General features: G+C 37.1%; 1 non-coding gene across 1 annotated transcript; it reads left to right on the top strand.

Moving 5' to 3' along the window:
* The first annotated feature begins 3,753 nt into the window (after nucleotides 1-3,753).
* LOC148562355 (small nucleolar RNA R71) lies at nucleotides 3,754-3,861 on the top strand. The gene has a single exon (XR_015886732.1). It is a non-coding gene; the product is annotated as a small nucleolar RNA R71 (small nucleolar RNA).
* The last annotated feature ends 8,347 nt before the right edge of the window (nucleotides 3,862-12,208 follow it).

Here is a 12,208-nt window from a genome sequence, read left to right as displayed (position 1 = left end):
AATAATATTGAAGAGATGAGTTTGGAGAGATGCAAACGCTATTTAGAGTGGTTCGGCACAATCCTTGTCCTACGTCCACTTTCTTTCTCAATCGCTATTGAGAAGTTCCACTATTGCCAAGCTTCAAGGTGCTCGCGCAAAACCTTTTACAATCCGAGTCCTTAGTTTCTAACACCTCACGGTATATGATCACCACTCGTATACTAACCCACTCCACTTAGAGATACCTTCTCTAAGATTTGCCTTGAGTACTTAGTATACTTCTTTGGTATCCTCACCGACTATAGTGTTTATAACTCTTGACTCAACCTTGGAGATCACACTCCAATTTACAAAGTGTACAAGAAAACAATTCTCAAAGAATTGTTGAGACGAAATGAGTACTCTCTAGAAGAGTGTATGATTACAAGTTTAGCACTATTGAACCAATTGATATTGCTCTCTCAAATTGTGTATTATAACACCTTAAAAAAATGTGTAGAATGAAAGAATATGAACAAGATAGTTTGCAAATACTCAAGTATCTGAAATAAGGCTTCAATCCATCTATTTATAGACTCCCCAAACCTTAGAAACGTTGGGGAGTTAATGGGATGGAGCCTTTTTGTCAAAACTAGCCGTTTTTTATGTTTTTGAATCATTTGCATCGATGCATAACACTTTGCATCGATGCAAATGTGTCTTTGAAGCTGAAATTTGAATTTTCAGCTAGGTTGCATCGATGCAAACATCTTTGCATCGATGCAACAAGTCGTCGCATGCTTTGCATCGATGCAAGATGAGTGTGCATCGATGCAAACCTTAAAGAATGGCTTAAAATCACTTCAAAATACTTAGGATTGATCTCAAACTTGTTGGAGTCAATTCTTATGCTTTTGTACCTTTGAAAACAAGTTTTTAAACCATTTGGCTAGCATCGAATTGCAAGATGTGCATCAAAACATTTTTGTGAGTGTGTGTTGAGAGATTTAGCAATTGGTTCTTAACAAGAAGTTACCTAAGTCCTAAGACACTATACTTGTCTTCAAATGTTGTGGACTTGAGTTTCTTGTTGTTGTTGTGTTGCTTTCAACTCTTCATTCCTCAACGTTGAATGTTGGTTGATCTTTCAACATGCTTGTTCATTCAAGTTGTTTGTTGGTTTGTCTTTCATGTCGTTTGTTGGTTTGTCATTCATCAAAACCTACGAATACAAACTTCGCATACAAGCAACATGATTTACACTCATGACATTCTACACATTTCATATTGTATCTTCTACGGCATGAGTCTCTAAACCCCATTTTTAGGGGTGAGGAGCTCTGCTGTGTTTCGATGAATTAATGCAATTACTACTGTTTTCCATTCTATCACGCTTGCTTCTATTCTAAGATATTCATTCGCACTTTAACCTGATGAATGTGATGATCCGTGACAATCATCATCATTCTCACCTATGAATGCATGTCTGACAACTACTTTTGTTCTACATGCAATCAAGCTTGAATATGTATCTCTTGGGTTTCTAATCTAAGATTAGAACCTTCGTGGTATATACTAGAATTATTGGCAGCCATTCCTGAGGTCCAAAAGTCTAAACCTTGTCTGTGGTATTCCGAGTAGGATCTGGGAAGGGATGACTATGACGAACTTCAAACTCGCGAGTGTTGGGCATGTGACAGACGCAAAAGGATCAATAGATCCTATTCCATCATGATCGAGAACCGACAAATGATTAGCCGTGCGGTGACAGCGCATTTGGAATATTTTCACTGAGAGGATGGGAAGTAGCCATTGACAATGGTGATGCCCAACATAAAGCTTGCCATGAAAGGAGCCTTGCGTGTGTGAAGAAGAAGATAGTAGGAAAGCAGAGATTCAGGGGACAGAGCATCTCCAAAACCTCAACCTATTCTTCATTACTGCATAACAAGTATTTATTCATGTTCTTTTACTTTTTACAATTAAATATGAGAATTATTGATATCTTGACTAAGAGTTACAAGATAACCATAGCTTGCTTCAAGCCAACAATCTCTGTGGGATCGACCCTTACTCACGTAAGGTATTACTTGGACGACCCAGTGCACTTGCTGGTTAGTTGTGCGGAGTTACAAAAGTGTGATTGTAATTTCGTGCACCATGGTTCAACACCAAACTTAGAGTTTGGTTGTGGCTTCCCAACACCAAACTTAGAGTTTGACTGTGGGGGCTTTGGTTGACTCTGTAGTGAGAGAAGCTTTTCATGCTTCCTCTCCATGGTTACAGAAGGAGATCCTTGAGTCTTAAACACAAGGTTGTCCTCATTCAATTGAAGGACCAACTCTCCTCTGTCCACATCAATCACAGCTCTTGCTGTGGCTAGGAAGGGTCTTCCAAGGATGATGGATTCATCCTCATCCTTCCCAGTGTCTAGGATTATAAAATCAGTAGGGATGTAAAGGCCTTCAACCTTTACTAACACGTCCTCTACTTGTCCATAAGCCTGTTTTCTTGAGTTGTCTGCCATCTCTAATGAGATTCTGGCAGCTTGCACCTCAAAGATTCCAAGTTTCTCCATTACAGAGAGTGGCATTAAGTTTATTCCTGACCCCAGGTCACACAGAGCCTTCTCAAAGGTCATGGTGCCTATGGTACAGGGTATTAAGAATTTTCCTGTATCCTGTTTCTTTTGAGGTAATTTCTGCCTATCCAATGCATTCAGTTCATTTGTGAGCAAGGGAGGTTCATCTTCCCAGTCTCATTACCAAATAATTTGGCATTCAACTTCATGATTGTACCAAGGTACTTAGCAACTTGCTCTTCAGTAACGTCTTCATTCTCTTCAGAAGAAGAATACTCATCAGAGCTCATGAAGGGCAGAAGGAGGTTCAATGGAATCTCTATGGTCTCTAGATGAGCCTCAAATTCCTTTGGTTCCTCAAAGGGATACTCCTTATTGGTCACTGATCGTCCCAGGAGGTCTTCCTCACTAGGATTCACGTCTTCCTCCTCCTTTGTAGGTTCGGCCATGATGGTTAAATCAATGGCCTTGCACTCTCTCTTTGGATTTTCTTCTGTATTGCTTGGGAGAGTACTAGGAGGAGTTTCAGTGACTCTTTTACTCAGCTGGCCCACTTGTGCCTCTAATTTTCTAATGGAGGACCTTGTTTCATTCATGAAACTCACAGTGGCCTTAGATAGATCAGAGACGATATTTGCTAAGCTAGATGGATTCTGCTCAGAATTCTCTGTCTGTTGCTAAGTGGATGATGGAAAAGGTTTGCTATTGCTAAACCTGTTTCTTCCACCATTATTAAAGCCTTGTTGAGGCTTTTGTTGATCCTTCCATGAGCAATTTGGATGATTTCTCCATGAGGGATTATAGGTGTTTCCATAGGGTTCACCCATGTAATTCACCTCTGCTATTGCAGAGTTCTCAGGATCATAAGCTTCTTCTTCAGAAGATGCCTCTTTAGTACTGTTGGATGATTCCTTCAATCCATTCAGACTCTGAGAGATCATATTAACTTACTGAGTCAATATTTTATTCTGAGCCAATATGGCATTCAGAGTATCAATTTCAAGAACTCCCTTCCTCATAGGCATCCCATTACTCACAGGATTCCTTTCAGAAGTGTACATGAACTGGTTATTTGCAACCATGTCAATGAGTTCTTGAGCTTCTGCAGGCGTTTTCTTTAGGTGAATGGATCCACCTGTAGAATGGTCCAATGACATTTTAGATAATTCAGACAGACCATCATAGAATATATCCAGGATGGTCCATTCTGAAAGCATGTCAGAAGGACACTTTTTGGTCAGTTCCTTGTATCTCTCCCAAGCTTCATAGAGGGACTCACCTTTTTTCTGTTTGAAGGTTTGAACATCCACTCTAAGCTTACTAAGCTTTTGAGGAGGAAAGAACTTGGCTAAGAAAGCTGTGACCAGCTTATCCCAAGAGTTCAGGCTGTCTTTAGGTTGAGAGTCCAACCATATTCTAGCTCTGTCTCTTACAGCAAACGGGAAAAGCATAAGCCTGTAGACCTCGGGATCAACCCCATTGGTCTTAACAGTATCACAGATTTGCAAGAATTCAGTTAAGAACTGAAAAGGATCTTCTGATGGAAGTCCATAAAACTTACAGTTCTGTTGCATCAGAGAAACTAATTGAGGTTTCAGCTCAAAATTGTTTGCTCCAATGGCAGGGATTGAGATGCTTCTTCCATGTAAATTAGAATTTGGTGCAGTAAAGTCACCAAGCATCTTCCTTGCATTGTTATTATTTTTGGCCATGTCTCCTTCTTTTTCGAAAATTTTTGTCAGATTTTCTCCAGAGAGTTGTGCTTTAGCTTCCCTTAGCTTCCTCTTCAGAGTCCTTTCAGGTTCAGGATCAGCTTCAACAAGAATGTTCTTATCCTTGTTCTTGCTCATATGAAAAAAGAAGAAAACAGAAAATAATAGGGATCCTCTTTGCCACAGTAGAGAGGTTCCTTTATGTGAGTAGAAGAGAAGAATAAAAGAAGGGGAAGAGAAAAACTCGAACACAGAGAGGAAGATGGTGTTCGAATTTTGGGTGGAAGAGAAGTGTTAGTAGATGAATAATTAAATAGAAGGAGATGAGAGATGAGAGAATTTGAAAATTAAATAAAATAAAATAAAAATATTTTTGTTTTTAATTTTAGATTAAAATTAAAATTCGAAAATTAAGAAAGGAAAATTAAATCAAATTAAATTAAATTTAAAACAATTAGTTAATTTAAAAAGGAATTTTGAAAAAGAGGAAGGTGATTTTCGAAAATTAGAGAGAGAATTAGTTAGGTAGTTTTGAAAAAGATATGATTGAAACAAAAAGATAGGATTAGTTTGAAAAAGATTTGAAAATCAATTTTAAAAAGATAAGAGGTTAGAAAAGATTTTGAAATTGAATTTGAAAAAGATGTGATTGAAACTTATTTTGAAAAAGATTTGAAAAAGAAATTTAGAAAGATTTGATTTTGAAAATTAGAGTTGATTACTTGACTAACAAGAAACAAAAAAGATATGATTTTAAAATTTAAAGATTGAATCTTTCTTAATAGGCAAGTAACAACTTGAAATTTTTGAATCAATCACATTAATTGTTAGTAAAGGTTTTGAAATTATGAAATAAAATAAGAAACAGATTTTTGAAAATCAATTTGAAATTTTCGAAAATTATGAAAGAAAAATAAAAAAGATTTGATTTTTTGAAAAAGATTTGAAAAAGATAGAATTTTTAAATTGAAAATTTGATTTGACTCATAAGAAACAACTAGATTTCAAAAAGTTTTGAAAAAGTCAACTCAAATTTTTGAAAATTTATGAGAGAAAAAGGGAAAGATATTTTTTTGTTTTTTGAATTTTTAATGATGAGAGAGAAAAATAATAAAATTGAAACAAAACATGAAAATTATGAATCAAAACAACTAATGCATGCAAGAACACTATGAATGTCAAGATGAACACCAAGAACACTTTGAAGATCAAGATGAACATCAAGACTTATTTTTAAAAAATTTTAAGAAAAGAAAAACATGCAAGACACCAAACTTAGAAATTTTTAATTTTTAGACACTATGAATGCAAGAATGCATATGAAAAACAAGATGCAACACACAACAAGAAAATATGAAGATCAAACAAGAGGATTCATCAAGAACAACTTGAAGATCATGAAGAATGCAATGCATGGATTTTTGAAAAATGCAAGAAAATTATAAAAGTATGCAATTGATACCAAACTTAAAATTTGATACTGGACTCGAACAAGAAACATCAAATTATTATTTTTTTATTTTATGATTTTATTAAAAATTTTTTGGTTTTTTTTTCGAAAAATTAATTGGAAAAAGAAAAATAAGGATTTCAAAATTTTTAATATGAATTCCAGGAATCATGCAACATTAGTCTAAAACTCCGATCCAGGAATTAGACATGGCTTACTAGCCAGCCAAGCTTTCAGTGAAAGCTCCGGTCCAAAATACTAGACATGGCCAATGGCCAGCCAAGCTTCAGCAGAACATTACATTCAACAGCTAATTTGCTAAGAAAGACAAAGAAGCTCTTCTCTTGAGAATAAGTGAAACCTCGGTCCAAAAGATTAGACATGGCTTAACAGCCAGCCAGGATTCAACATATCTCTTGAAACTCTAGAATTCATTCTTAAAAATTTTGAAGAACATAGAATAATTTAATAATTTTTTTTGAAATATTTTTTTGTATTATTTTCGAAAATAAGAAATAAAAATCTTGAAATTAAAATAAAATTACCTAATCTGAGCAATAAGATGAACCGTCAATTGTCCAAACTCGAACAATCCCCGGCAACGGCGCCAAAAACTTGGTGCACAAAATTGTGATCCTTAACAACGGCGCCAAAAACTTGGTGCTCAGAACGTAATTCACACACTTTGTCACAACTCCGCACAACTAACTAGCAAGTACACTGGGTCATCCAAGTAATAAACCTTACGTGAGTTAGGGTCGATCCCACGGAGATTGTCGGCTTGAAGCAAGCTATGGTCACCTTGTAAATCTCAATCAGGCAGATTCAATTGGTTATGGGGATTTAATAATTAAAAGATAAATAAAACGTAAAATAAGGATAGAGATACTTATGTAATTCATTGGTGAGAATTTCAGATAAGCGTATAGAGTTGCTTAATTCCTCCTGAATATCTTCTTTCCCACTGCTTTCATCCAATCCTTCATACTCCTTTCCATGGCAAGCTGTATGTTGGGCATCACCGTTGTCAATGGCTACATCCCGTCCTCTCTGTGAAAATGGTCCAATGCGCTGTCACTGCATGGCTAATCATTTTTCGGTTCTCGATCATACTGGAATAGGATTTACTATCCTTTTGCGTCTGTCACTACGCCCAGCACTCGCGAGTTTGAAGCTCGTCACAGCCATCCCTTCCCAGATCCTACTTGGAATACCACAGACAAGGTTTAGACTTTTCGAATCTCAGGAATGGCCATCCATGGGTTCTAACTTATACCACGAAGACTCTAATATCTCGGACTCGGTCCCCTGTATTAGATATCTAAGAGATACTCATTCTGTCTCGTCCTCATGTAGAACGGAAGTGGTTGTCAGGCACGCATTCATAGGTGAGAATGGTGATGAGCGTCACATAATCATCACATTCATCATGTTCTTGGGTGCGAATGAATATCTTAGAATAGGAATAAGCTTGAATTGAATAAAAAAACAATAGTACTTTGCATTAATACTCAAGGAACAGCAGAGCTCTACACCTTAATCTATGGTGTGTAGAAACTCTACCATTGAAAATACATAAGAACAAGGTCTAGGCATGGCCGAATGGCCAGCCCCCAAAATGTGATCAAAGGATCAAAAGATAATCCAAAGATAGATCCGAAGATGTAAATACAATAGTAAAAAGTCCTATTTATACTAAACTAGTTACTAGGGTTTACAGAAATGAGTAAATGATGCAGAAATCTACTTCCAGTGCCTACTTGGTGTGTGCTTGGGCTGAGCATTGAGCTTTACACGTGTAGAGGCTTCTCTTGGAGTTGAACGCCAGTTTGTAACCTGTTTCTGGCGTTTAACTCCAGAATAGGGCAGGAAGCTGGCGTTGAACGCCAGTTTGTGTCATCTAAACTTGGGCAAAGTATGGACTATTATATATTTCTGGAAAGCCCTGGATGTCTACTTTCCAACGCAATTGAGAGCGCGCCATTTAGAGTTCTATAGCTCCAGAAAATCCACTTCAAATGCAGGGAGGTCAGAATCCAACAGCATCTGCAGTCCTTCTTCAGCCTCTGAATCTGACTTTTGCTCAAGTCCCTCGATTTCAGCCATAAAATATCTGAAATCACAGAAAAATACACAAACTCATAGTAAAGTCCAGAAATGTGATTTTTTATTAAAAACTAATAAAAATATACTTAAAACTAACTAAATCATACTAAAAACTATATAAAAACAATGCCAAAAAGCGTATAAATTATCCGCTCATCAGTCTGCACCGCCATCATCGTCCTCTTTGTGAAGCCACTGCATGAGAGAGGGTGGGTCATACCTAGTCACCGTTGTCGTGCTTCGCCGTCGCCGTCGCGGAAGGAGTCAGAAGAGAGGGAGCTCGCGAGGGAGTCACCATTGCTGAGATGCTCGCCGTTTGGAGTCGCGCCATCATGTTTGTGGCCGTCGGGAACGTGGCTGTGACCGCCGAAAGTCGCTACGGGAGCCGTTGTTAATCCGATTTTTGGTTCTTCTCTAAGTACAAAGAGTTTCCTTGCCCCGGAGCCCTTACCGCTATTTTTTCTGTTATAAGTTATTGAGGATTTGACAACGTTGATATCTTAGGCTTGAGTTTTCGAGGTTGTATGTTGCGATTAGAGTTACTGCTATTGTTGTGGAAACAGTATGGAGCTGTAGTTACGGCTGCTGCTGTTGCGGGTCAGGAGAAAAATGGTATTAAAGCGTTTTGTGGCTTATGGTTTTGACAATCAAGGTAGGGGCATTTTCTTAAACTCATTTTACTTTAAAGAATTGTTACAAGTCGATATTAATATGAAAAATATATTTTTATGATTGCACGAGTCTTATGGATTGGACTGAACTGTTTTGGATGGGTGTAATTATTTATCTGATTGATTTATTGAATTATAAAGGAGGCTGATTATTCTGATTTGTTAATTTAGTTTGTTGAGTTGGTCGTTGTTGGACTGATTTCTTGAATTTGGTTTCTGCATTTGATAAAATGATTTGAGATATTGGAATTGGTTTTTGTTTGATTTATCGAAAATGATTTTGAGAATTGTAAATGTTTTGAGATATTGAAATTGGTCTGATTTTGGAAATGATGTGAGGAGAGTTTGAGAAATGGCTAGGTTGGGACCCGAGAAGGTTGGAAAAAGTTTGAGTTTTAAAGGAAATGCTGCTAAAATTTTATGAGAAATTGAAAGTTTTGTTTTTGTTAAAATTGATTAAAGAACTATGTTATTTGATTTTGATTTTACTAAAGGAAGGAGTATGTTTTAAGGCGTGTTAGTGAATTTTTAAGAATTATTGAAGTCTGTTAAATGAGTTTTGAATATTTTGAAAAGAATTTAAATTTTAAATGGTTTTAAAGGAAAAAGGATTCGAGGAAAAGGTATTGAATGGAGTGTTGTAAAGAAAGTGGGAATGTTTTGAAACTAAGAATGAAATGGATAAAAAGACAATGAATGTGATAAGTTTGACAAGGACGGTGGTTGATCCCGCTTGTCTATGATTTCTCGCTGGTTGCTTATGACAGGGTACATATTCCCTCTAATGGTAACAGGGTACGTATTCCCTTTAATAGTGACAGAGCACGTATTCCCTCGAATGGTGACAGGACATGTATTCTCTCTAATAATGATAGGGCATGTATTCCCTCTAATGGCTAGCCGATGGGCTGAGATATTAGTGCGCAACCTAGAGACACTGTCCAGGTTAGGTACCAGATATGTCGGGTTCTGGCAGTTTAATCGACACCTGAACTCATGGCCAATAGGACAAGCATGCATCATACTACATTTGTTTGCTATTGTTTGGGTGTGCTTAAGTGTTTTGGTTTGCCTATCTGATGAATCATGTTTAACTGTTGATTGTGGTACTTTTTGTAATTGTTCTCTGATTGTGTTTGCCTTGTATTGTTTGTGCATGTGATTGATTCTATTTTGGGACTGAACCAAGATTTGTTTATATGTTAGGCCGGAGGCCGAAATATGTTTGTATGTTGGGGCGGAGGCCTAGATTTGTTTACATGTTGGGCCGGAGGCTATGACTTGGTTTTGTATTGGGATATTACTTAAGCTTTGAAAATTCTTATAATTAAAGAAGAGAACTTTGAATCTTGGATAAGTAAATGTCGCGTTTTAAGAAAAAATATTCATAAGATGAACGGAGATCTCTATTTTAAAAATTCTATTCTTCTTTTTATACGTATCCTCTTATGACAATTCTTAAACCCTCTACTGAGAACTACGAAGACAATGTTCTCACCTCCTTACAGATTTCTCTTTTCAGGAAGGACGAGGAAGCTGATAAAGTTTTTGCTAAGTCCTTAGTTGTGCTGTTTCTATTTGTATATATATAAGTCATAGTATTTTTCTTGCATTTGTCATTATAACTGTATAAGAGGGATAGGAGTTGTATATTTTATATGTATATAATATTTATAAGTTACTTGTATAAGAATTTATATATATATATATATATATATATATATATATATATATATATATATATATAAGAATATATATATATATATATATATATATATATATATATGCATGTTTGTTATTATTGAAAAAGAGCTTTTGGTTTCTCAAAGAAATAGCAATTTGATATTCACGTTAAAGGCTCCTATTTTATTATTAAGTATAGAAGTCGTTGTAATATCCTAGCTATCAGAGTCGGCGTAGCCAGAAATGTGACATTCTAGTAGTAAGGATGTTACAATAGATATTTGTGTTAATTGTGACATGGATTGATTACTGAGTTATTAAAAAAAAGTGTTTGTACTTGATGACAAACCGAGTTGACTTCCACTTCAGTTTTAGGCATGAATAGGAAGGCTACATTGAAGACAAAAATAAATAATTGCTTTTGTTATGTTATTGAGTGTATTAATATGTTTAGAGTTGGTGAATTAATATGTTTAGAATTGAAAATTAATTGTGTTTTGATCAGCATTAGTAATATATATAATTTTTTTTGCAGACATGACGATAGGTAACAAAGATAGATCAAGTGGGTCACATGGTTGTGGTAGAGTGCGGGCTTCCACCGAATCCCCAAGGATTGCCGAGTCATTGCCCTATATCTCGATTACTTCGTCGACCCCTGTGACGTCACAGGCAGGTCCAACGGACTAGCAGTTCAACATGGTCCCAAACTCGAATTGGTGTAGTCTCAGTCTTTGGATCGTAAGGCTATACTGGCGGAGACGTTCAAGTATAGACATACCTTGAAGGCGAACAAGGAGAGATTTGCTGACGTGCGGTCTGCGGCCTAATATGTGAGTTTCAATTAATTCTAAGTTTGAAATTAATTTGGTTTACTTTAAAGTCAATTAAGCGTTATCCTAATCACAAGGAGTGTGACACAGGAGCAATACACGCAGAGACTAGAGGCCGCGATCCAGCAAAATCAGCTACCTAGTGGGGATGACGGAGCCAGCTCGGAGGCCTCAGTGGTAGATTCTGATATAGTTTGGCGCTAGACTGCCTCTGAACCTAACAAGAATTGTCGCTTTAGATTGGGGTCGTTCTTTGCCAGTGGCCTCTGCTCCTCCGCATTGGCGGCGTCCTCTGCTCAGCTTTGCCACCATCCCTACCAATCGCTAGGAAGTTGTAGACTTGAGGGAGGAGGTGCAGAAGCTGACACGGGAGCTTCACCAGCATGCGGAGTAGGCTGAGGAAAGGTACAACGACCTTCTTGCACATGTTGCCATGAACTCAAAACTCGAGCAGAAGCTTGAGCAGGTAGAGCATTTGCGGGAGCAGATGGACGTGTACGTCGCGCAGATGCAAGCTGGAGGCAGCGCTGCTGCTGATACCGGCGTCGCTGTTAGTTCCATCGGCACCGCTGCTGGTGGGGCACTGATATCAGCACCTACTCTGCTGCCTCAGTAGGGGGAGGACGAGGAGGAGGACGCCGACGACTATCGCGGTCTATAGGGTTTATGGATTTAGTTTTTTTTATTCCTACTTCTTTTGTATTCTACTTCTGTGAATGTTGAGTTTGGAAAACTGAAATGATGATCAAACATTATTAAAATATAAATTAGGAAATTATTAAAATATTAAGTGTTCAAATTATCTTCAATTGGTTGTTTGATGAATTTGGTGAGTGTGCAGGAAAACAATTCATTTTCCATAATGGGCCAGAAGCCAAACAAGCCCAAGCTGAACATTGAATTAATTTAACCTTGTGCAAAATTAATAATAGCTGAAACCTTGGAATTAAAGAAAAAGAATCCTAGGCCCAAATCAAAAGCCCATGAACCAAAGTTGATAAGTCAAAGAATGGAACCTAAGGTTCACAAAGCAAGCTTCGGTTACCTACCCCTGTGGTGCAAGTAACATGTTTTCCAAGTTTCAATTCAATTTGATTTACTTTCTTGGTAACTGAAACTTGGAATTCAATATGATTTAATTTCCCTAATAGCTTCCACCGAAAGCTTTCTTCTTCATCTCTTCTCTCTCCTCTGCTTTGGTCACATCAATC

Source organism: Arachis ipaensis, chromosome B6 (genome assembly GCF_059453495.1).
Source record: "Arachis ipaensis isolate K30076 ecotype BB chromosome B6, ASM5945349v1, whole genome shotgun sequence".
Lineage (NCBI taxonomy): Eukaryota > Viridiplantae > Streptophyta > Magnoliopsida > Fabales > Fabaceae > Arachis > Arachis ipaensis.
The sequence above is the reverse complement of the archived record's forward strand: the minus strand, read 5'-3'. Positions and strand labels throughout refer to the sequence as shown.